Here is a 26,350-nt window from a genome sequence, read left to right as displayed (position 1 = left end):
ATTGTGAGTTGCCTCTAAAGACCCATCCTGTCCATGAGTCAGGTATGCAGGCAACTGTAGAGTTTAAACCTTACACCCGAGCTGATTTAAGAGCTATAATTAAAGATTTTTCTGTCCTAGATAAAACCAACACTTATTCATAAAATAATTTAGAATTCTGGTGGATGAATACAACACAGGGTTACTGGACGTATATCAACATGTACATGTGATGATTGGCACCTCAGATGTTCAATCCTGGAATGCCAAATCCAATTGGACTATCCTGGAAAAGGATCTATAGAAGCACTCATTCCACAATAAAGTAGAGAGTGAAAAAAATGGCCTGAAAATTAAGACAAAGAGTCCTAAGACATATCTGACCACAATTCAATCATGCTACTAGAGAAAAGATTTCTGTTATTGACTAGAAAATATCTTTTGACAACTTTCAAGACTTTAAAAGGTACTAATGTAGAAGTAGAAAACCTCAACAGACCCAGAACAAGCAAAAAGATTGATTCAGTGATGAAAAGAAAGCTCAACAAAAAAAAAGCCCAATATCAACAACTTCACTGGGGAATTCTATTGGAAACTGAGAGAACTGACACCAAATACTGTTCAAGTTCTTCCCAAAATTAGAGGAAGAATGAATACTCCCTTAACTCTTTCTATGAATCCATCATAATCCTGGTACCAAAACCAGACAAAGACACCACAAGAAAAAACTACAGACCAATATCCCTTATGAATACATATGCCAATATCTTCAACAAAATACCCAAAAACATGTTAAACATGTTAAAAGAATTATACATCATGCTGAAATGGGATTTATTCCAGGAATGCAAGGTTAGCTCAACATTAGAAAATCAGTCAATGTAATACACAACATTAATAGAACGAAGGAGAAGAACCACATGATTATCTCAATCAATGCAGAAAAGGCATTCTATAAAATCTACCACCTTTTCTTGATAAAAACTCTCAACAAGAATGGAATAAAAGCAAAGTTCCTCAACATGATTAAAGGCATTTATGAAAAACCAACAGTCAACATTATGGTAAATGGAGCAAAATTGAGAATTTCCCCCTTGAAAACATGAACAAGAGAAGGATGACCACTCTCACCACTCCCACTCAATATTGCCTGGAAATCGTAACCAGAGCAATGAGGCAAGAGAAAGAAAAGGTACCCAAATTGGAAAGAATCAAGTAAAACTATTACTATTTGCAGATGACGTGATCCTATATATAGAAAATCCCAAATAATCTACTAAAAAGCTTCTAGAACTAATAGAGGAATTTAGTAAAGTTGCAGGTTACAAGGTCAACACACAAAAATCAGTTGGATTTCCATACGCCAGCAATGAGAAATCTGAAAAGGAGATTAAGAAAACAACTCCATTTACAATAATGTCGAAGAGAATAAAATATCTAGGAATAAATTTACCCAGGGATGTGAAAGATTTATACAATGAACATTATAAAACACTGCTGAACGAGACTAAAGACGACCTAAATAGTTGGAAACATGTTCCATGTTCATGGATTGGAAGATATAGTATGGCCAAGATGTCCATACTACCCAAAGCAATCTACATCTACAACTCAGTCCTGATCAAAATTCCAACAGCATTCTTTACAGAAATGGAAAATCTAACTTTTAATTTTATATGGAAAGACACTAGGCCCTGAATAGGCAAAGCAATTTTGAAGAACAAAGTAGGAGATCTCACACTTCCTGACTTCAAAACATATTGCACAGCTACAATAATCAAAAGAGTCTGGTACTGGTTGTGATAGACACATAGTCCAATGGAATAGAATTGAAAATCCAGAAATAAATCCGAACATCTATGATCAAATGATTTTTGACACAGGAGCCAAATCCACTTAATGAACAATGTTGAATTCCTGGAATAAATCCCACTTGATCGTATGTGTAATTCTTTTAATAAGCTGTTGGATTCTGTATGATAGTATTTTGTTGAGAATTTTGGCATCTATATTCAGAATGGATATTGGTCTGTAGTTTTCTTTTCTTGTGGTGACTTTGGCTTTGTTACCAGGATAATGCTGGCTCATAGAAAGAGTTAGGGAGTAGGAGGCAGGGCAAGATGATGGAGTAAGCAGTCACTCCCATTTCTCCCACTGCAGCTAACCCACTGAACAATGAATAAAACAAGTCCAGACTGAGATCTCAGCACTCCAGATAGCAGTTGAAGTGTCAGAGATTCGAGGTGAGAACTGAAACAGGGGAGAGGAAGAGAGGTGTCAGCAGGGAAGCCGGGATTTTCTGACCACTGGCATCCAGAGGACTTGGCTCATTGTGGCCATTTTGGGGCAGGAATGGGGAACACCCTGAGAAAATAATGCAGGATGAGAGCTAAACTGAGGAAGGTGTAGTCTGATTAAGGTGGCACAGATTGGCTGTGGGAATTTACAAGCCACATGGGAAGGGGCACAGGGAAACCAAGATGCTGTGAGTGAGTGCTATTGAATCTCACCTAGACCTAATGTCAATGGGAACTGGGGTCCTGAACCACAGAAGAGCTGCAGGACTCATCCCTCAGCCAGGGTGGGGAAAAAAATCAAACAGGCAACACAGCGGAAAACAACTTCCTCCCTACCCACAATTAAGCACTGTGGGAGAGCCTGCTCAGGGTTGCCTGTGAGGGAAGGACATAAAAAGCTTCTCACTCTCGCCTCAGGAAAGCCAAGCTTCACCGCTTCCACCTGCAGACAGTGAAAAAGTTCCCTGCATGCACAACTAGCCAAAGAAGGAAAGACTTGCCTCAATCCTAAAAGGGAAATGAAGGAATCTCACTCCAGGAGTTCAGTCATGGCTACAGCCAAAGAGAGAAGACAGAGGGACTCTTGCATATTGGTAAAGTTAGCCACCTTGGATAGGACCAGTCAGAGACTTAAAAATATCCCATATACCTAAAAGCTGTGGAAACAGGCTAGAATCCCATAATAACAAATATATATCCTAAGACAGAACTATTGATTCAGTGCTGAAAAAACCTAAAAGCCGGAGTGTTCTCTAGTGAAACTTAGAAGATAACTCATTGCCGTCCAGTCAATTCTGACTCATAGCAACCTTATGGACAGAGTAGAACTGTCCCATAGGGTTTCCAAGGTTGTAATCTTTACAGAAGCAGACTGCCACATTTTTCTCCTGTAGAGCGACTGGTGGGTTAAAACTCACAACTTTTTGGTTAACAGCCAAGTGCTTAACAAGTGTGCCACCAGGACTCCTCTAAGAGAAGATAGTGGAGGTAAACCTAAGAAAAATTATACTTTCAAATATAAAAAAACCTGGGACATCACAATAAGGTATTACCATGTCCTTTGTACAACAAAATAAATAAATAAAACATACGAGATCACAAAAGAAGGTGGCCCAAACAAAAAATAACCAGGAAGAAGCAGAAATTTCTCCTATGTAGACCACGATAATGGAAAAACAAAAAACAGAGGGCTTCCAGACAATAGTGTTAAATGTGTTTAAAGAAAGCAAAGAACACACACACACAAAAACTAATGGAGTTCAGGAAACAAAATGAGACACAAAATGAGAAACTCAATAAGGAGATTGAAAACGTTTTTAAAAACTGAAGAGAATAACAGAACTTAAGGTTAAAATAAATGAATTAGAAAATGTAAGGGAAACATTCAACAATAGATTTGAGGAGACAGAAGACAGAATAAGTTAACTAGAAGACAGAGTAACTGATCTTATTAAATCTCAAGTGAAACAAAAGAAAAAAAATCAAAGAAAAACGAACAAAGCCAAATGGAAATGTGGGATTGAATTAAGAAATTTAACATTAGAATTTCTGGAATCCTAGAGCATCATGATAATAAAAAAGGCATAGAAAGAACTTTCTAAGACATAATCATAAAGAATTTTCCAGACCTGAATAAGGAACCAAGCTTGCAAATACGAAGCTACAAGAACTCCAAACAGAAGAAATAAAAAGAGGGCCATTCCAAGACATATAGTAATAAAATTCTTGAAAACCAAAGACAAGGAGAGAATTCTGAAAGCAGCAAGAGAAAAATAGAATATCAAAGGTTTACCATAAAAATTAGTGTGGATTTCTCCCCAGAAACCTAGGAGGCCAAAAGACAACAAAGTGACATATATAAAATATTGAAGGAAAACATTTGCCAACTAAGAATTCTTTACTCAGAAAAATTGTCATTCAAAAATGAGGGGAAAATTGACACATTCCCTAATAAAGAGAAGCCCTGGAAATTTGCCACTACCAGATCAACTCTGCAATTATTACTTAAGGGACTTCTCCAAATGGAAAGGAAAGACCATTAAACAAATATCCAAAGCCACACATGGGAAATAAAAAATTTAGAGAGAGAAAAGGAGAGGGAGGTATCTCCAAAAAAAGTAACAGCATGGGCAAATATAACGACCTAGTGTTAAAAAAAAAGAGAGACAGATCTTCAAAATAATGTAACGGCATGGGCAAAAAAAGTGACCAAGTATGTGTGTTTTAGGGAATAAACTCAGTAGTTAAGTTCCACAAGCCATACAACATAAAGTGCATAATAAATTAGTAAAAATTAAACCTACCAGATAGAGGAAATATAATGTCAAAGGAGACTCACCAACAGAAAAGGGGGAGGGCGGAGCAAAACAGGAATAGCTGTAATATGTTAATGTATGCTACTTGTTACAATTGCGTGTTGTGTAGTGTAATATTTATGGTAATGACTAAGAAAACACCTAGAAAAAATATACAGAAGAAAAATTGGAAGAAATCAAAAAAGCTCATCATAAAAAACGGCTAAGCACAAAAATAACAGAAAAATGAGAGTAAAAAGTCAAAGAAAATATAAAATACTTAAAAAAACAATAAGCAAAATGTATGAATGAAGTAGATATTTTGTTTTCAGTAACGACCTTAAAGGTAAACAGTCTAAACTCCCCCATGCAAAAGGCAGACAGTGACAGAATGGATTTAAAAAATAAGAAGATCAATTACTTTGCTGCTTACAAGAAATATACCTTAGACATAAAGAGAAAAACAGGTTTAAAAATAAAGGATGAAAAAAAATATCCATGCAACCAGTTACCAAAAAAGAGTAGGGGTAACCATACTGATATCGGATAAAATATGCTTTAAATCAAAATCTATTACAAGAGATAAAGGAGAAACTTGCATAAAAATAAGAGTCAATCCATTAAGAAGACATAGCAATTATAAATATATATGCACCTAACATCAATGCTCCAAAATACATGAAACAAATACTGACAAATATGAAAAGAGAAATAGATAACTCCACAATAATAGGTGAGGACTTCAACACACCACTTTCAATTCTAGATAGATCATCTAAAGAGTAGATCAGTAAGGACATTGAAGACTTAAACAAAGCCATAAGCAAATTTGACCAAATGGACATATATAGAGCACTCCACCCAGCAGCAGAAAAACACATCTTTTTCTCCAGGGCACATAGATCATTTTCCAGAATTGACCAAATGCTAGGCCACAAAAAAGTCTCAACAAATTTAAAAAGATTGAATTATACAAAGCATCTTCTCTGACTGTAATGATATGAAGGTAGAAATCATCAACAAGAAGAAAAAGGAAAAAAATGAAAACTAAACAGCACATTACTAAAAAAAAAACTATTGAGTCATAGAAAAAAAGAAAACTGAAATTAAAGATACCCAGAATCAAATGGAAATAAAAACACAACATATCAAAACCTTTGAGACACAGCCAAAGCAATGCTCAGAGGGAAATTTTACCAAATATTCAGAGAACAGCTATCTTGGAAGAAGTAAAACCAGAATGCTCCTTAGAAGCAAGGATGGCGAGATTGCATCTTACATGCTTTGGACATGTTGTCAGGAGGGATCAGTCCCTGGAGAAGGAAGTCATTGGAAAAGAGGAAGACCCTCAACGAGATGGATCGACACATTGGCTGCAACAATGGGCTTGAGCAGAACAACAATTGTAAGGATGGCCCAGGACAGGGCAGTGTTTTGTTCTGTGGTACATAGGGTCATTGCTATGAGTCAGAACTGACTTGATGACACCTAGCAACAACAACAACAACAGAGAAGAGCTGACACCGATTCCACTCGAAATCTTCAAAAACATAGAAGGAACACCCAGAAATCATTCTATGAAGTCTGCATCACCCTGATACCAAAACCAGGAAAAGACAACACACACACACACACACACCCAAAATTACAAACCAATATCCCTGATGAATGTAGATGCAAATTTTTTCAACAAAATCCTAGCCAACAGAATTTAAGAACACACTAAAAAAAGCATACACCACCATGAAGTGGGATTCATATCAGGAATACATATGTGGTTCAACATTAGAAAATCAATCAATGTAATTCACCACATAAATAAAGCAAAGGAAAACAACCAGATGAGCATATCGATTGATGCAGAAAAAGCATTTAATAAAATCCAATACTCTTTCCTGATAAAAACTCTCAGCAACATAGAAATAGAAGGGAAATTTCTTAACAGAATTGAGGAAGTATATGCAAAAAAACCAGTGAATATTATTCTTATTAGAGAAAGACTAAGAGCCTTCATCTTCAGAACAAGAATGAGGCAAGGGTGCTGTGTTGGTTATCTAGTACTGCTATAACAGAGATACAACAAGTGGATGGCTTTAACAAAGAGAAATTTATTTCCTCACGGTAAAGTAGGCTAAAAGTCCAAGTTTGAGACGTCAGCTCCAGGGGAAGGCTTTCTCTCTCTCTCTCGGCTCTGGAGGAAGGTCCTTGTCCTCAATCTTTCCATGGTGGAGGAGCTTCTTAGGTGCAGGGACTCCGGGTCCAAAGGAGGTGCTCTGCCCCTAGTGCTGCTTCCTTGGTGGTATGAGGTCCCAAACTCTCCACTTGCTTCCCTTTCCTTTTATCACTTCAAAGATGGTGCAGGCCACACCCCAGGGAAACTCCCTTTACCCTGGATTGGGGAGGTGACCTGAGTAAAGGTGGTGTTCCAATCCCACCCTAATCTTCTTACATAAAGCTACAATCACAAAATGGAGGACAACCACACAATACTGGGAATCATGGCCTAACCAAGTTGACACATTTTTGGGGGGACACAATTCAATCAATGACAGAAGCCCATTATCACCACTCTTACTCAGTATTGTACTGGTAGTCCTAGGCAGATCATAAAGCCAGAAAGAGAAATAAAAGTTATCCATATCAGAAAGGAAGAAGTAAAACTATCACTATCTGCAGATGACATGATCCTACACGTGCCTGTCAGTTTGTCATACTGTGGTGGCTTGCATGTTGATGTAATACTGGAACCTTTCCCAACAGTATTTCAAAATACCAGCAGGGTTGCTCTTGGTGGACAGGTTTCAGCGGAGCTTCCAGAATAAGACAGACCAGGAAGAAGGATGTGGCAGTCCAGTTCTAAAAAAATTGGCCAGTGAAAATCTTATAAATAGCAGGAGAACATTGTCTGATACAGTGCCTGAAGATGAGCAACTCAAGTTGGAAGGCACTTAAAATATGATGGGGGAAGAGCTGCCTCTTCAACGTAGTCAACCTTAATGACGTAGATGGAGTCAAGCTTTCAGGACCTTCATTTGCTGATGTGGGACAACTTAAAATGAGAAGAAACAGCTGCAAACATTCATTAATAATGGGAACATGGAATGTACAAAGTATGAATCTAGGAAAATTGAAAGTCGACAAAAATGAAATGGACTTTGGTGAAGGGTAAGACAGTACACAATACTGGGGAAGCCAGCACAACCTGTACAAGGTAAGGTCATGGTAAGTCCATCCAAACCAAAACCAAACCCAGTGCCATCAAGTTGATTCTGACTCATAGCGACCCTATAGGACGGAGTAGAACTGCCCCATAGAGTTTCCAAGGAGCAACCGTAGCACTTAACCACCTTGCCAATGGGGTTTCCATAGACACATCCAAACTCCCTGATGGACCACACTGCTGGGCTGAGGGCTGTGGGAACCATGGTCTCGGGGAACATCTAGCTCAATTGGCATAACATAGTTTATAAGGAATATGTTCTACCTTCTACTTTGGTGAGTAGCATCTGGAATCTTAAAAGCCTGTGAGTGGCTATCTAGGGGAAACATTGGTGGCGTAGTGGTTAAGTGCTATGGCTGTTAACCAAAAGGTCGGCAGTTCGAATCCACCAGGCGCTCCTTGGAAACTCTATGGGGCAGTTCTACTCTGTCCTACAGGGCCGCTATGAGTCAGAATCGACTCGACGGCAGTGGGTTTGGTTTTTTGGTTTGGGCCATCTAGGATACTCCACTGGTCTCACCCCTTTGGGAGCAAGGAAGAATGAAGAAAACTAAAGATACAAGGGAAAGATTAGTCCAAAGGACTAATAAATCACATCTACCACAGTCTCCACCAGACTGAGTCCAGTAAAACTAGATGGTGCCCTGCTACATCACTGATTGCTCTGACAGGGATTACAATAGAGGGTCCCGGACAGAGCTGGAGAAAAATGTAGAACAAAATTCTAACTGAAAAAGAAAGACCAGACTTGCTCGCCTAACAGAAACTGGAGAAACCCTGAGAGTATGGCCCCCGGTCACCCTTTCAGGTCAGTAATGACGTCACTCCTGAGGTTCACCCTTCAGCCAAAGATCGAACAGGCCCATGGAACAAAACAAGACTAAAGGGGTGCACCAGCCCTGGGGCAGGGATTCGAAGACAGGAGGGAACAGGAAAGCTGGTAATAGGGAACTCAGGGTTGAGAAGGGAGAGTGTTGACATGTCATGGAGTTGTTAACTAATGTCATAGAACAATGTGTGTACTAACTAATAAGAAACTAGTTTGTTATGTAAACTTTCATCTAAAGTACAATAAAAATATAATAAAACAAATGAAATGGAACACATAAAGATCAATGTCCTGGGCATTAGTGAGCTGAAATGGACTGGTATTGGCCATTTTGAATCTGACAATCATATGATCTATGATGCTGACAATGACAAATTGAAGTGGAATGCTGTCAAAAAGAACATTTCAAGATCTATCCTGAAGTACAATGTTGCCAGTGATAGGATAATATTCATATGCTTAAAAGGAAGACCAGTTAATGTGACTATGACTCAAATTTACACATCAACCACTGTTGCCAAAGTTGAGGAAATTGAAGATTTTATAGACCACTTTGGGTAGTATTGACATTTTTGCAAGAATAAGGAAGAATGAAGAAAAAATGATGCCTTCAAATTATGGTGTTGGAAAGAATATTAAATATGCTATGGATGGCCAAAAGAAAGAACAAATCTGTCTTGGAAGAAGTACAGCCAGAATGCTCCTTAGAAGCAAGGATGGCAAAACTTCGTCTCTATGTACTTTGGACATGTTATCAGGAGGGACCCAGTCCATGGAGAAGGACATCGTGCTTGGTAAAGAAGAAGGTCAGTGAAAAAGAGGAAGACCCTTGACAAGTTGGACTGACACTTTGCCTGCAACAGTGGCCTCAAACATAACGATTGTGAGGATGGCACATGACCAGGAAGTGTTTCATTCTGTTGTACATATGGTCACTATAAGTTGTAACCTACTCCATTGCACCTAACACACATAGAAAATCCTAAACTGATGGATCTGATAGAAGAATTCAGCAAACTTTCATGGTGCAAGAACATCACTCAAAAATCAATTGGGTTCCTTTACAATAACAAGGAGTATTTTGAAAAGGAAATCAAGAAAACAATAGCATTTACAATGCCACGAAAATGAAAAAATACCTAAGAATTAACCAAACCAGGGACTTAAAAGACTTATACAATGAAAATTACAAAACACTACCACAAGAAACTAAAAGACACCCATCTAAATGGAAGGACATTCCATGCACATAGATTGGAAGACTTAATGTAGTGAAAATGTCATTACTCCTTAAGCTGATCTAAAGTACAAAGGAATCCCAATACAAATCTCAACAGCGTTCTTTGCAGAAATGGAAAAACTAATGTCCAAATTTACATGAAAAGGAAAGAGGTCTTGCATAGCAGAATCACTATTGAAGAAGTACAAAGTAGGAGGTCTAACACTCCCTGATATCAAAACATACTGTACAGATACCGTAATCACAACAGCCTGGAATTGGTTCAGTGATAGACACATAGACAAGTGGAATAGAACTGATAGCCCAGAAATAAATCCATACATTTATGGGCAATTGATTTTCAACAAGTGGTCAAAATCCATTCAATAGGGAAGAAACCAGCTCCTTAATAAATGGTGCTGGCAAAACTGGATATCCACTTGCAGAAAAATGAAACAGGATCCATACCTCACAGCATGCACAAAAACTAACTCAAAATGGATCATAGAGGGGGAAAACTGGAAAATACACAAATATGTAAAAATTAAACAACCAATGGGTCAAAGATAAAATCAAGAGAGGAATCAGAAAATACTTGGAGTTAAATTAAAATAAAATCACAACTTAAGGGATGCAGAAAAGGCAGCACTAAGAGGGAAATTTATAGTAGTAAATGCCTACATTAAAAAAAGAAGAATCTCAAATAAAAAAGCTACCTTAAACTAAAGAAGAGTAAATCAATCCCAAAGCTACAAGTAGGGAGGAAATAATAAAATCAGAGTGGAGATAGATGGAATACAAAGCAGAAAAACGGCAGAGAGAATCAACAAGTTTTTTTTAAAGATCAAATAAAACCGAGAAATACTTAGCTAGACAAAGAAAAAGAAGAAACAAATATTTAAAATTATAAATAAAAATGGGAACAATAAAAATTATCCTATAGAAATAAAAAGGATCATAATTAGATAATGTAGAGGAAATGGACAAATTACTATAAACACACAGAATTTCTACATCAACTCAAGAGAAAATGGAAGTTCTCAATCGACCCATAACAAGTGAAAAGACTCAGTAATCAAATACCTCCCAAAGAAGAAAAGACCTGGACCAGATGGCTTCACCAATGATTTCTGTGAAACATTTATAGAAGTCATGACCTCAATCCTTCTTAAACTCATTGAAAAAATAGAGGAGGAGAAAATACTTCCCAATTCATTCTATAAGGTTACTATTACTTTGATGCCTAAGCTAAAAACATCACAATTAAACTACACACCAGTGTCCCTTATGCATATAGATGCAAATATTCTCAACAAAATAATAGTAAAGAGGATCCATCAGCATATTAAAAGGGATATATATTAATGTCCATCAGGAGGAAGTTGGATTTATCCCAGGAAATCAAAGATGATTCAACATTAGAAAAACAATGTAATACATCATTTTAATAAAACAAAGGAAAAGAACCACAGACCTATTATCTCAATCAATGAAGAAAAGGCATTTGACAAAATCCAACACCCTTTCATGATTAAAAAGAAAAAATACATAGAAAACTAAGAATACAATGGAAATTCTTCAATATGATAAAGGGCATTTAGGAAAAACACACAGATAATTTCATGCTCGATTTCAGAAAATATCTGAGAACTTGCTGCTAATAATGAGGAACAAGACAAGGATGATACTCTCACCATGGTTGTTCAAATACTGAATTTATATTCCTAGCAAGAGCAATTAGGCAAGAAAAACAAAGGATATCCGCATGGGGATAGTCATAATTATCCCTTCATTCACATGATATAATCCTATATATAGAAAACCCCAGAGAATCATAAGAAAGCTACTAACCAAGCCTATTGGTGTTGAGTCAATTCCGACTAACAGTGACCCTATAGGACAGAGTAGAATTGCCCCATAGGGTTTCCAAGCAGCTGCTGGTGGATTTGAACTGCCAATCTTTGGTTAGCAGTCAAGCTCTTAACCACTGCACCACTAGGGCTCCAAGAAAGATACTAGAGCTAATAAAAGAATTTGTCAAAGTGGCCGAGTACAAGGTTAACACAAAAACCAGTTGCATTTCTATACATCAGTTATGAGCATGCTGAAAAGCAAATTAAGGAAACAATTTCATTTACAATAGCATCTAACAGAATGTAATACTTAGGAATTAATTTAACCAGAAAGGTAGAAGACTTGTACACTGAAAGCTATAAAACATTATTGAAAGAAATTAAAGACGATCTAAATAAAGATCTTAATAATGTTAAGATATCATTACTTTGTGAAGAAATCTATAAATTCAATGCAATTCCTACATGAATTCCAACAGCCTTTGCAGAAATGGAAAAGCCAAAAAAGTATAACAAATGGCAGCAGTAAATTCGTACATGTTGATAAGCACACTGAATGAAAATGGATAAAATGCACCAGTAAAGAGGCAGAGAGTGGCAGAACGGATAAAAGCAAAACAAAACAATAATAACACCAACAAAAAAACCATGATACATCAATATGTTTTCTGCAAGAGGCACACCTTAGACACAGACACTTAAATAAGTTAAAAATCAAAGGATGGAAAAAATATACCAAGTAAACAGTAATCAAAAGGGAGTAGAAGTGGCAATATTAATATCTGACAAAATAGACTTTCAGTCAAAATCCATTATGAGACAAAGAAAGATGTTATATGATGATTAAAGGGTCAAGTTACCAAGAAGAAATGACACTTATAAATATTTGTGCACTGAATGTCAGAGCCCCAAAATTTATACAACAACCTCTAACTGAATTTAAGAGAGAAATAGAACTGCAATAATAGTAGGAGATTTTAACACATCACTTTTAATGATGGACAGGGCAACTAGAAAGAAAATCAATGAAGATACAGAAGATATGAATAACACCATTAACCAAATGGACCTCACAGACATATATAGAACACATCTCCCAACAGCAGCACAATACACAGTCTTCTCCAATGCACATGGAATATTCTGCAGAATAGACCACATTTTAGGCCACAAAGTGAGCTTCAATACATTTAAAAAGATTTAAATTACACAAACCATCTTCTCTGATCATAACCATATGAAACTAGAAATCAATAACTGGAACAATAAGAAAAAGGAATTTAAAACATGGAAACTAAATAACACATTACTAAAAAACTATTGGGTCAAAATCAAGAGTGAAATTAAAAAAAAATTGGAATGAAATGAGAATGAAAACACCACATACCAAAACCTTTGAGATGGAACAAAAGCAGTGCTCAGACGTAAATGTATAGTAAAAAATGCAGACATTAAAAAAGAAGAAAATGGTCCAAAATCAATTAACTAAACCCAACAACTTGAACAAATAGAAAAAGAAGAGCAAAAGAAGACCTAAGCTACAAGAAAGAAATAATGAAGTTTAGAGCAGAAATAAGTGAAATAGAAAACAGAAAACAATAGAATCGACAAAACTACAAGTTGGTTCTTTTTTTTTTTTCAATTTTTTAAATGTATTTTTATTTTGTTGAGAATATACACAGCAATATATAAAATCACTTTTTTCACTTTTTTTATTAACTTTTATTGAGCTTCAAGTGAACGTTTACAAATCAAGTCAAACTGTCACATATAAGTTTATATACACCTTACTCTGTACTCCCACTTGCTCTCCCCCTGATGAGTCAGCCCTTCCAGTCTCTCCTTTCGTGACAATTTTGCCAGCTTCCAACTCTCCCTATCCTCCCATCCCCCCACCAGACAGTAGATGCCAACATAGTCTCAAGTGTCCACCTGATACAAATAGTTCACTCTTCATCAGCATCTCTCTCCTACCCACTGTCCAGTCCCTTTCATGTCTGATGAGTTGTCTTTGGGAATGGTTCCTGTCCTGGGCCAACAGAAGGTTTGGGGACCATGACCACCGGGATTCCCCTAGTCTCAGTCAGACCATTAAGTATGGTCTTTTTGTGAGAATTTGGGGTCTGCATCCCACTGATCTCCTGCTCCCTCAGGGGTTCTCTGTTGTCTCCCTGTCAGGGTAGTCATCGTTTGTGGCCAGGCACCAACTAGTTCTTCTGGTCTCAGGATGATGTAGGTCTCTGGTTCATGTGGTCCTTTCTGTCTCTTGGGCTCTTAGTTATCGTGTGACCTTGGTGTTCTTCATGCTCCTTTGATCCAGGTGGGTTGAGACCAATTGATGCATCTTAGATGGCCGCTTGTTAGCATTTAAGAGCCCAGACGCCACATTTCAAAGTGGGATGCAGAATGTTTTCATAATAGAATTATTTTGCCAATTGACTTAGAAGTCCCCTTAAACCATGGTCCCCAAACCCCTGCCCTTGCTCCACTGACCTTTGAAGCATTCAGTTTATCCCAGAAACTTCTTTGCTTTTGGTCCAGTCCAGTTTAGCTGACCTTCCATGTATCGAGTATTGTCCTTCCCTTCACCTAAAGCAGTTCTTAGCTACTAATTAATCAGTAAAAAACCCTCTCCCACCCTCCCTCCCTCCCTCCCTCCCCCCCTTGTAACCACAAAAGTATGTGTTCTTCTCAGTTTATACTATTTCTCAAGATCTTATAATAGTGGTCTTATACAATATTTGTCCTTTTGCCTCTGACTAATTTCACTCAGCATAATGCCTTCCAGGTTTCTCCATGTTATGAAATGTTTCACAGATTCGTCGCTGTTCCTTATCCATGCGTAGTATTCCATTGTGTGAATATACCACAAATTATTTATCCATTCATCCATTGATGGACACCTTGGTTGCTTTCAGCTTTTTGCTATTGTAAACAGAGCTGCAATAAACATGGGTGTGCATGTATCTGTTTGTGTGAAGGCTCTTGTTTCTCTAGGGTATATTCCGAGGTGTGGGATTTCTGGGTTGTATGGTAGTTCTACTTCTAACTGTTTAAGATAATGCCAGATAGATTTCCAAAGTGGTTGTACCATTTCACATTCCCACCAGCAGTGTATAAGAGTTCCAATCTCTCCGCAGCCTCTCCAACATTTATTATTTTGTGTTTTTTGGATTAATGCCAGGCTTGTTGGAGTGAGATGGAATCTCATCGTAGTTTTACTTTGCATTTCTCTAATGGCTAATGATCGAGAGCATTTTCTCATGTATCTGTTGGCTGCCTGAATATCTTCTTTAGTGAAGTGTGTGTTCATATCCTTTGCCCACTTCTTGATTGGGTTGTTTGTCTTTTTGTGGTTGAGTTTGGACAGAATCATGTAGATTTTAGAGATCAGGTGCTGGTCAGAGGTGTCATAGTTGAAAATTCTTTCCCAGTCTGTAGGTGGTCTTTTTACTCTTCTGGTGAAGACTTTAGATGAGCATAGGTGTTTGATTTTTAGGAGCTCCCATTATCTGGTTTCTCTTCATCATTTTTGGTAATGTTTTGTATTCTGTTTATGCCTTGTATTAGGGCTCCTAAGGTTGTCCCTATTTTTTCTTCCATGATCTTTATCGTTTTAGTCTTTATGTTTAGGTCTTTGATCCACTTGGAGTTAGTTTTTGTGCATGGTGTGAGGTATGGATCCTGTTTCATTTTTTTGCAAATGGATATCCAGTTATGCCAGCACCATTTGTTAAAAAGACTATTTTTTCCCCAATTAACTGACACTGGGCCTTTGTCAAATATTAGCTGCTCATATGTGGATGGATTTATATCTGGGTTCTCAATTCTGTTCCATTGGTCTATGTTGCTGTTGTTGTACCAGTATCAGGCTGTTCTGACTACTGTGGCTGTATAATAGCTTCTGAAATCAGGTAGAGTGAGGCCTCCCACTTCCTTCTTCTTTTTCAGTAATGCTTTGCTTATCCGAGGCTTCTTTCCCTTCCATATGAAGCTGGTAGTTTGTTTCTCCATCACATTAAAAAATGACATTGGAATTTGGATCGGAAGTGCATTGTATGTATACATGGCTTTTGGTAGAATGGACATTTTTACTATGTTAAGTCTTCCTATTCATGCGCAAGGTATGTTTTTCCATTTAAGTATCTTCTTTTTAATTTCTTGTAGTAGTACTTTGTAGTTTTCTTTGTATAGGTCTTTTACATCCTTGGTAAGATTTATTCCTAAGTATTTTATCTTCTTGGGGGCTACTGTGAATGGTATTGATTTGGTAATTTCCTCTTCGATGTTGTTTTTTTTTTGATGTAGAGGAATCCAAGTGATTTTTGTATGTTTATCTTATAACCTGAGACTCTGCCAAACTCTTCTATTAGTTTCAGTAGTTTTCTGGAGGATTCCTTAGGGTTTTCTGTGTATAAGATCATGTCATCAGCAAATAGAGATAATTTTACTTCCTCCTTTCCAATCTGGATGCCCTTTATTTCTTTGTCTAGCCTAATTGCTCTGGCTAAGACCTCTAGCACAATGTTGAATAAGAGTGGTGATAAAGAGCATCCTTGTCTGGTTCCCGTTCTCAAGGGAAATGCTTTCAGGCTCTCTCCATTTAGAGTGATGTTGGCTGTTGGCTTTGTATAAAAAAAAAAAAAAATTATTTTTTTATAGATGCCCTTTATTAAGTTGAGAAATTTTCCTTCAATTCCTATTTTGGTGAGAGTTTTTATCATAAATGGTGTTGGACTTTGTCAAATGCCTTTTCTGCATCAATTGGTAAGATCATGTGGTTTTTGTCTTTTGTTTTATTTATATGGTGGATTATATTAATGGTTTTTCTAATATTGAATCAGCCTTGCATACCTGGTATAAATCCCACTTGGTCATGGTGGATTAATTTTTTGATATGTTGTTGAATTCTATGGGCTAGAATTTGGTTGAGGATTTTTGCATCTATATTCATGAGGAATATAGATCTGTAATTTTCTTTTTTTGTGGTGTCTTTACCTGGTTTTGGTATCAGGGAGATGGTGGCTTCATAGAATGAGTTAGGTAGTATTCCATCATTTTCTATGCTTTGAAATACCTTTAGTAGTAGTGGTGTTAACTCTTCTCTGAAAGTTTGGTGGAACTCTGCAGTAAAGCCATCCGGGCCAGGGCTTTTTTTTGGTTGGGAGTTTTTTGATTACCGTTTCAATCTCTTTTTTTGTTATGGGTCTATTTAGTTGTTCTACTTCTGATTGTGTTAGTTTAGGTAGGTAGTGTTTTTCCAGGAATTCATCCATTTCTTCTAGGTTTGCAAATTTGTTTGAGTACAATTTTTCGTAATAATCTGATATGATTCTTTTAATTTCAGTTGGGTCTGTTGTGATGTGGCCCTTCTCGTTTCTTATTCGGGTTATTTGTTTCCTTTCCTGTATTTCTTTTGTCAGTCTGGCCAATGGTTTATCAATTTTATTAATTTTTTCAAAGAACCAGCTTTTGGCTTTGTTAATTCTTTCAATTGTTTTTCTGTTCTCTAATTCATTTAGTTCAGCTCTAATTTTTATTATTTGTTTTCTTCTGGTGCCTGACGGATTCTTTTGTTGCTCACTTTCTATTTGTTGAAGTTGTAGGGACAGTTCTCTGATTTTGGCTCTTTCTTCTTTTTGTCTGTGTGCATTTATCGACATAAATTGGCCTCTGAGCACTGCTTTTGCTGTGTCCCAGAGGTTTTGATAGGAAGTATTTTCATTCTCGTTGCATTCTATGAATTTCCTTATTCCCTCCTTAATGTCTTCTATAACCCAGTCTTTTTTCAGGAGGCTATTGTTCAGTGTCCAAGTATTTGATTTCTTTTCCCTAATTTTTCTGTTATTGATTTCCACTTTTATGGCCTTGTGGTCTGAGAAGATTCTTTGTAATATTTTGATGTTTTGGATTCTGCAAAGGTTTGTTTTATGACCTAATATGTGGTCTATTCTAGAGAATGTTCCATGTGCACTAGAAAAAAAAAGTATACTTTGCAGCAGTTGGTTGGAGAGTTCTGTATAAGTCAATGAGGTCAAGTTGGTTGATTGTTGTAATTAGGTCTTCCGTGTCTCTATTGAGCTTCTTACTGGATGTCCTGTCCTTCTCTGAAAGTGGTGTGTTGAAGTCTCCTACTATAATTGTGGAGGTGTCTATCTCACTTTTCAATTCTGTTAAAATTTGATTTATGTATCTTGCAGCCCTGTCATTGGGTGCGTAAATATTTAATATGGTTATATCTTCCTGGTCAATTGTCCCTTTTATCATTATGTAGTGTCCTTCTTTATCCTTTGTGGTGGATTTAAGTTTAAAGTCTGTTTTGTCAGAAATTAATATTGCTACTCCTCTTCTTTTTTGCTTATTGTTTGCTTGATATATTTTTTTTCCATCCTTAGAGTTTTCGTTTGTTTGTGTCTCTAAGTCTAAGGTGTGTCTCTTGTAGGCAGCATATAGACGGATCGTGTTTCTTTATCCAGTCTGAGACTCTCTGTCTCTTTATTGGTGCATTTAGTGCATTTACATTCAGCGTAATTATAGATAAGTGTTTAGTGTTGTCATTTTGATGCCTTTTTGTGTGTGTTGTTGACAATTTCATTTTTCCACTTACTGTTTTGTGCTGAGACGTTTTTCTTTGTAAATTGTGTGATCCTCATTTTCATAGTATTTGACTTTATGTTTGCTGAGTGGTTATGTTTTTCTTGGTTTTTATTTTGAGTTATGGAGTTCTTATACCTCTTTGTGGTTACCTTAATATTTACCCCTATTTTTCTAAGTAAAAACCTAACTTGTATTGTCCTATATCGCCTTGTATCCCTCTCCATATGGCAGTTCTATGCCGCCTGTATTTAGTCCCTCTTTTTGATTATTGTGATCTTTTACATATTGACTTCAATGATTCCCTGTTTTGAGCATTCTTTTGTTTAATTAATCTTAATTTGTTTTTGTGATTTCCCTATTTGAGTTGATATCAGGATGTTCTGTTCTGTGACCTTGTGTTGTGCTGGTATCTGATATTATTGGTTTTCTGACCAAACAATTTCCTTTAGTATTTCTTGTAGCTTTGGTTTGGTTTTTGCAAATTCTCTAAGCTTGTGTTTATCTGTAAATATCTTAATTTCACCTTCATATTTCAGAGAGAGTTTTGCTGGATATATGATCCTTGGCTGGCCGTTTTTCTCCTTCAGTGCTCTGTATATGTCATCCCATTGCCTTCTTGCCTGCATGGTTTCTGCTGAGTAGTCTGAACTTATTCTTATTGATTCGCCCTTGAAGGAGACCTTTCTTTTCTCTCTGGCTGCTTTTAAAATTTTCTCTTTATCTTTGGTTTTGGCAAGTTTGATGATAATATGTCTTGGTGTTTTTCTTTTTGGATTAATCTTAAATAGGGTTCGATGAGCATCTTGGATAGATATCCTTTTGTCTTTCATGATGTCAGGGAAGTTTTCTGTCAGCAGATCTTCAACTATTATCTCTGTGTTTTCTCTCCTCCCTTCCTGTTCTGGGACTCCAATCACATGCAAGTTATCCTTCTTGATAGAGTCCCACATGATTCTTAGGGTTTCTTCATTTTTTTTAATTATTTTATCTGTTTTTTTTTCAGCTATGTTGGTGTTAATTCCCTGGTCCTCCAGATTTCCCAGTCTGCATTCTAATTGCTCGAGTCTGCTCCTCTGACTTCCTATTGCGTTGTCTAATTCTGTAATTTTATTGTTCGTCTTTTGGATTTCTGAATGCTGTCTCTCTATGGATTCTTGCAACTTATTAATTTTTCACTATGTTCTTGAATAATCTTTTTGAGTTCTTCAACTGTTTTATCAGTGTGTTCCTTGTTTTTTTCTGTAGTTTGCCTTATTTCATTTCTGAGGTCATCCCTAGATGTCTTGAAGCATTCTGTAAATTAGTTTTTTATATTCTGTATCTGATAATTCCAGGATGGTATCTTCATTTGGGAAAGATTTTGATTCTTTTGTTTGGGGGGTTGTAGAAGCTGTCATGGTCTGCTTCTTTATGTGGTTTGATATCGACTGCTGTCTCCGAGCCATCACTAAGATATTGTAGTGATTTATTCTATATTTGCTCACTGAGTCTTATTTTGTTTTCTTTCAATATATGCGGATGGGCTACTAGATTGTGCTGTCTTCATTGTTGTAGCCCTTGACTTACTTATGACCTATTACCAGCTGGTTTGGGCTGTTACCAGATATATGTGCCTGAGCCCATTCACTATTCTTGAGTAGAATCTGATTTTGGGTCATCAAGTGTGATGCAGACTGTCACCTATCCACCTTGAGAAGTAGTGGTGATAGTTGTGTGCACCAGATTCTATTAGCAGCTGGGGTTCACACTCCAGGGAGGGAAGGATGCTGACAGGCTTCCCCCAAGTGTCAGTGAGGTAGGTGTGTCTCTATTCCTAAAGCACCTTGGTGAGAGGGCTCTGCAGCTGTACCTTAGGCCTCCAATGCAAGTACCTCTACAGATTGGTAGGTGTCACACTCCTTAGATCCCTAAGGCAGGAGGCTAGGTGGTCTGGGGGAAGCTTCAGCTCTCAGTTCCCTGTTGGGGGTTAGTTAGGGCTCTGTTGAATAAGCAGAGTTATCAGACCTGGGAAACTTTTTTTCCAGTCAATCCGCTAAAAAAAATGCAATCAGTTCCCTATCAGAAATGCCTTTGCATTATAATAGCCACCTTGTTCCCTGTAGGGATGAAAGCCCGAGATATGAATCACATATGCTTGGCTGGAGCTGGTTCTGTGTTTTTAGTCCGATTAGGGAAGGATTTTTGGTCCCTGGGTTTTTTGTGGTTGCTTCTCTCAGGCCGGAAGAATGGGTTAGGAAAAGACCAAAAAAAGGGGGGAGAAGAAAAGCAGCAGAGCAGTTCTCCCTCTGGCTCAGGAAATTCCAATGTTAATGAAGCCGCCTGGGAAGGGGAGGGGAGGGTTCAGAAAAACAGGAGAGAGTAGCACCCCGGAATATAGACAAAGTTACTTATCTTGCTTGGGATGACTATTTTATCTGAGATTCCCGAGGGGCGTGTTGCCCATGTGTGCTGGCAGGGTAGAGATTGCCCCCGAGGGTCAGGCCCACAGAAGCCGCGGTCCTTTCCTCCAATGCCAGTCCAAAGCCCAGCGTCAAGGTTCCCCTGCTGGGATGCTGCACTCCCGGCTCCAAAACCAGTCGCTGCCTCCCAGGGACTTTTCTTTCTGCCAGCCGCATTGCCGCACCCCCAGCGCTGACTGGCTGGGCCCCCTCCTGAGGTCAGCTCAGGGGGGTAGGGCTGTGCCCCGTGTTTGCGCCGTCACAGGATGTTGTGTTCAGCTCCTATGCACCCAGTCCTAAGCCCGGCCCCAAGGTTACCTGACTGGGACGCTGGCTCCAGGCTCCAAAAACAGTCTCTGCTTCCCCGTAGTTGTTCGTTCTCCGTCTCTGTTGCTCAGGTCAACCCTTTAAATCTGTGTTTGTTGGTCAGGGTTCGTAGATTGTCATGTATGTGATCGATTCACTTGTTTTTCCGAGTCTTTGTTGCAAGAGAGATCCGAGGTAGCATCTACCTAGTCAGGCATCTTGTTCCCCGCTCTCTACAAGTTGGTTCTTGAAAGAATAAATAAAAATGACAAACTACTGGCCAAATTGACAAAAGAACAGAAATGAGAGTATGCAAATAAGCAAAGGAAAAAATTGTATTGGAGACATTACAACAGATCCAACTGAGGTTAAAGAGAGTTATAAAAATACTATGAAAAATTGTACTTCAACAAATTTTAAAACATAGAAGAAATGGACAATTTCCTAGAAACACACTACCTACTTAAACTACCACAAATGGGTAGAAAATCTAAACAGGCCCAAAATAAAAGAAGAGATTGAAGATATCATCAAAAAACTCCCAACAAATTAAAGCCCCCGTCTGATGGCTTCACTGGAAAATTTTATCAAACATTTAGAGAGGAGTCAACACTAATTCTACTCCAAGTCTTCTAAACATAGAAAAGGAAGAAATACTCTCTAACAAATTCTGTGAAGCCAGCATCACCCTGATACCAAAGCCAGGTAATGACACTACAAGAAAAGAAAAGAAAATTACAGATCAATATCCCTCATGAGTATAAAAAAAAATAGAGGCAAAAATTATCAACAAAACTCTACCAAACGGAGTTCAACAACATATTAAGAAAATCATGCATCGTGATCAAGTGGAATTCATATCAGGAATCAATATATTTCACTGCATAGAGAAAACAAATCACATGATGACCTCAATTGATGCAGAAAAGAAATTTGAAAAAATCCAACACTGTTTCCTGATAAAAATACTCAACCAAATAAAAATAGAAACAGAATTCCTCAACATAATTAAGGACGTTGGTACTGGGTATGCAAAAACAACAGCCCACATTGTTCTCAATGAAGAAAGGCTGAGAGCCTTCCGCCTGATAATGGGAACTAGACAAAGATGCCCAGTATCACCCCCTCTTATTCAGTTTTGTACTGGAAGTCTTAGCCGGAACAGTAAGGCAAGAAAGAGAAATAAAGCGTATCCAAATTGGAAAGAAAGAAGTAAAACCATATCTATTTGCAGGTGACATGATCTTATAAATAGAAAATCCCAGGTATTTCACAAGAAAGTTACTGAATCTAATAGAAGAATTCAGCAAAGTGTCAGGGTACAAGATCAACACACAAAAATCAGTTGGGTTCCTTTACTCTAACAAGAAGCATTCCGATAAGGAAATCAAGAAAACAATACCATCTACAACAGCCCCCCAAATGATAAAATACCAAGGAATAAACCTAACCAGGAATGTAAAACACCTATATGTACAATGAAAACTATAAAGCACTACTGCCAGAAATTAAAAGAGGCCTACATAAATGAAAGAACATTCTGTGCCCATGGATTGGAAGGCTTAACATTGTGAAAATGTCAATACTACCAAAAGTGATCTATAGATACAATGAAATCCCAATTTGAATTCCATCAGCATTCTTTACTGAAATGGGAAAACTAATCACCAACTTTACATGGAAAGGAAGGAGTCCCTGAATAGCCAAAACAATTTTAAAGAGGAAGAAAAAAGGAGGTCTCGCACTTCCCAATCTCAAAACATACTATACAACATTGTAATCGGAAGGTCTGGTACTGGTTCAATAAATAGACACACAGACCAATGGAATAGAATTGAGAACATAGAAGAATATCTATGGTCAGTTGATTTTTGAAAAGGGGTTGAAGTCCAATCAATGAGGAAGAAAAATCTCTTTAACAAGTGGTGCTGGCAAAACTGGTTATCCATTTCCAGAAAAATGAAACAGGATCCATACCTCACACCATATGCAAAAACTAACTCTAAATGGATCAAAGATATATTTGTTAAATTTAAAACTATAAAGTTCCTGGGAGAAAATGATGGAACCTAATTTTTTGTAAAAAACAGACTAAGAAACATTAACTACAAATGCATGAATATCAGAAGACAAATTAGATAATTGGAACCTCATAAAAAGAGTTTATCAAAAGAGTAAAAAGACAACCTACAGACTGGGAAAAAATCTTCAGAAATGACACATTGGATAAGGGTCTAATCTCTAAAACATATATAAAACTTCAACAACTCAACAACAAAAAGATAAACAGCCCAATTAAAAAATGCACAAAGAAGGGAGAGTGAAGAAAACTAAAGACACAAGGGAAAGATTAGTCCAAAGGACTAATAGACCCCATCTACCACAGCTTTTAGTAGACTGAATCCACTACAACTGGATGGTGCCTGGCTACCACCGCCGACTGCTCTGACAGGGATCAGAATAGAGGGTCCCAGAGAGAGAGCTGGAGGAAAATGTAGAACAAAATTCTAACTCACAAAAAAATACCAGACTTACTGGCCTCACAGAGACTGGAGAAACCTGAGAGTATGGCCCCCAGACACCCTTTTAGCTCAGTAATGAAATCACTCCCAAGGTTCACCCTTCAGCCACAGATTAGACAGGCCCATAAAACAAAACAAGACTAAAGGGGCACACCAACCCAGGGGCAGGGACTAGAAGGCAGGAAGGAACAGGAGAACTGGTAAAAGGGGACCCAAAGTAGGGAAGGAAGAGTGTTGACATGTCCTGGGGTTGTCAACCAATGTCATAAAACAATATGTGTACTGTTCAATGAGAAACTAGCTTGTTCTATAAACCTTCATCTAAAGTACAATAAAAAATGCACAAAGGATATGAATAGACACTTCACCAAAGAGGACATTCAGGTGGCCACAAACACATGAGAAGATGCTCACAATCATTAAAATTAAAAAAAAAAGCCAGTGCTGTCAGCTAGCCATAAATAGAGAGATGTAAATCAAAACTGAATGAGATACTATCTCACTCTTGTAAAAATGGCACTGACACAAAAAAAAGAAAAAACAACAAAAAATGCTGGTTAGCATGTGAGGAGATTGAAACATTTATCCACTGATGGTGGAATTGTAAAATGGTACAACCACTGTGGAAATGGCATGGCACTTCCACAAAAATCAAGAAATAGAAATACCTTATGATCCAGCAATCCCACTTCTAGGTATATACTCTAGAGATGTAATAGAAGAGACATGGACTGACATATGCACACCTATGCCATTGCAGCATTATTCATAATAGTAAAAAATGGTGTCTTAGGCTGGGTTCTTTAGAGAAGCAAAACCAACGATGTATATAAATATATATATAAAGAGATTTATATCAGGGAAATGGCTCACATGGTTGTATAAGCTGGAAAGTCCCAAGTACATAAGTCAGGCTGGAGGTTCCTCCTGGCTCACGTAGCTGCAGGGGCTGGTAAACTCAAGATCGGCAGGTAAGACAGCAGGCTTCTGGCTCAAAGGCTGACGAATCCCAAGATAAGCAGGCAAGCTGCTAGCTCCAGTCCCAAGAACCGGAGGTCAGATGAACAGGAGACAGCTGCAGGATCCAGAGTGAGCAAAAGCCAACAAGCTTTGCCAGAAAGTCCACCACACCCCCAAGGAAACTCCCTTTCAACTGATTGGCTGCTCATAACAGATCTTATCATGGAGGTGATTACACTATATCAGATCTCATTATGAAGGTGATTACGTCATTACATAACTGCCAGACTACATCATAACTGCCAAACCATGGCCCAGCCAAGTTAACACACAACCTTAACCATCACAGTCCACCTCTTGTCAACTTGGCACTCATATACATCTCTAAATAGAGACAATTATAAAGTAATATTTGCACCTAACATGATACAACTAACAGGCATACAACTGAAAATACAGTATCCCTGTTTACATCGTATATTTTAGAAGTGAAGAAACAGAAAATATTTGACTTTCCAACCAAAACATTGGCCACAGCCCATGAATCAGTATACAACTGCGCATCTCGCTATTTTTGCTTCCAAGCAAAGTGAACAACTAGGTGCACTGCTCAAAGTTCTGCCCCTTGGGAAGATTTCCCTTCACCACTGTCTTTCAGAGAGGTCCCAGAAAGGGGCTATAGTGCTACCACTGTCCACTTTCTGGTGATACCTGAATATCTCACAGAACAATCTGTAAACTAGGCACAAGTTTTCTCTCCCTCAGCCAACTGATCGTAAGGAACTCCCCATGAGGCCACAGGTGCAGTCTGGGAGAGGACAGATAATGTAACAGGAGTGGAGACCATGGGCATTGGGGCCACTTCCTCGCGCAACTTACTGGTGTGTTCAGGTCCTGCTCAGGCCTAATCTCATATATACCACTTCCATTTAATGATGGAGTACTGCTATGCACGTCCAACTATAGTTCTGTGGTCAGACAACACCCCAATCATGACGGGCAACTCGGGCTCCATGGTGGCCTATAATTAAGCATTCAGTCTCTACTAAGGCCCAGTAACAAGCCAAAAGCTGTTTCTCAAAAGGAGAGTAGTTATCTGCAGAGGATGGCAGTGCCTTGCTCCAAAATCCTAATGTTCTGTGCTGTAATTCACCAATAGGGGCCTGCCAGTGACTACAAACAGCATCTCTACCTGCCACCGTCACTTCGGTAGCCATTGGATCAGCCAGATCATATGGCCCAAGTGGCGGAGCCGCTTGCACAGCAGTCTGAACCTGTTCCAGAGCCTTCTCTTGGCCTGGGCCTGTCATGGATTGAATTATGTCCCCCCAAAATTGCGTGTATCAATTTGACTGGGCCACGATTCCTGGTATTGTGTGATTTTCCTATATGTTGTAAATCCTGCCTCTATGATGTTAATGAGGGAGGACAGGCAGCAGTTGTGTTAGTGAGGCAGGACTCAATTTACAAGATTGGATTGTGTCTTGAAGCAATCTCTTTTAGATATAAAAGAGAGAAGCTAGCAGAGAGACGGGGGACCTCATACCACCAAGATAGCTGTGCCAGGAGCAGAGTGCATCCTTTGGACTTGGGGTCCCTGTGTGGAAAAACTCCTAGTCCAGAGGAAGATTGATGAGCAGACTGACAGAGAAAGTCTTCCTCTGGAGAGACGCCCTGAATTTGGACTTTTATCCTACTTTACTGTGAGGAAATAAACTTCTCTTAGTTAAAGCCAACCACTTGTGGTATTTCTGTGATAGCAGCACTAGATGACCAAAACAGGGCCCCACTGGAAACTAGCAGTTTTTTGAGTCACTTGATGAATAGTCCAGAGTA

Source organism: Elephas maximus, chromosome X (genome assembly GCF_024166365.1).
Source record: "Elephas maximus indicus isolate mEleMax1 chromosome X, mEleMax1 primary haplotype, whole genome shotgun sequence".
Lineage (NCBI taxonomy): Eukaryota > Metazoa > Chordata > Mammalia > Proboscidea > Elephantidae > Elephas > Elephas maximus.
The sequence above is the reverse complement of the archived record's forward strand: the minus strand, read 5'-3'. Positions refer to the sequence as shown.